This window comes from Rhinopithecus bieti, unplaced genomic scaffold (genome assembly GCF_001698545.2).
Source record: "Rhinopithecus bieti isolate Rb0 unplaced genomic scaffold, ASM169854v2 scaffold_27010, whole genome shotgun sequence".
Lineage (NCBI taxonomy): Eukaryota > Metazoa > Chordata > Mammalia > Primates > Cercopithecidae > Rhinopithecus > Rhinopithecus bieti.
The window spans coordinates 478,610-479,756 of NW_016812757.1; positions in this window are offsets into that span (position 1 = coordinate 478,610).

Below are 1,147 nucleotides of genomic sequence, written 5' to 3' on the forward strand. Positions count from 1 at the left end.
CTTACGTTTTTGAAGTTCTGAAGAGGAAACAATTTTGAAACCCGGAAGAGAACCGCAGTTTGCTGTGCTGTAGGTTTAGTTTGAAGGTAATTTCATTTTTCATTTTCTTAGACTTTTAAGAACTTGTTAAGGGTTCTCTTCTTATAGAAACAGCACTTTTGAAGAATAATTTATTGTTTGATTTTTCTGAAGCTTGTAAGTTTTATTTTAAAAATTAAGTAACATAGAACATAACAAATATAAATATGTCATGGAAAATTCCCCGGAAATGACACAATTATATTACTATCTTTGCAGCTATTTCTCTAGGTAGATAAAAAGAGTAAAGGTTATGAGAATATGGAGCAAAAAATAAATTTTAAAATATGTGATCATACTGTATAGTCTGGATTAAAAAAAACACTGAAAATGCCACATTAACAGAAGAAAAATAAAACAGCTAGAAACAGAAGTTCTTGACAAAATTCCTAAACATAGTCATATTCACAGAGAACTTTTCATTTGTTGTTATAATATTTTGATTTCTCAAGTTTTATATTTAACTCATGATTTTAAAGCTATTACTATTAGTCTTAAAGAGTAGAGTTAATTGCATTCAGTACTTATCTTCTTCTACTTTTTTATGTCTTATTCTAATTCATCTCACTGAGAGTTACAGTTCATCGGCAAGGTTTTTCAAGAAGGGTTAACAGGCAACATTTATGGAGTTTTGTGTGGATATTTTTCCACCTCTTTTTTTTTTTTTTTGAGACGGAGTCTCTCTCTGTCACCCAGGCTGGAGTGCAGTGGCCGGATCTCAGCTCACTGCAAGCTCCGCCTCCCGGGTTCACGCCATTCTCCTGCCTCAGCCTCCCGAGTAGCTGGGACTACAGGCGCCGCCACCTCGCCCGGCTAATTTTTTTGTATTTTTAGTAGAGACGGGGTTTCACTGTGTTAGCCAGGATGGTCTCGATCTCCTGCCCTTGTGATCCGCCCGCCTCGGCCTCCCAAAGTGCTGGGATTACAGGCTTGAGCCACCGCGCCCAGCCTCTACTGCTTTTAATATATTGTATGTTGTATCGTTGCAGATGCACTTTTACTGGATGTCTACATACATATTTTGGAAAGCTGGCTTTTGTCATCAAATAATTTTTCTTTTTTTTTTTTT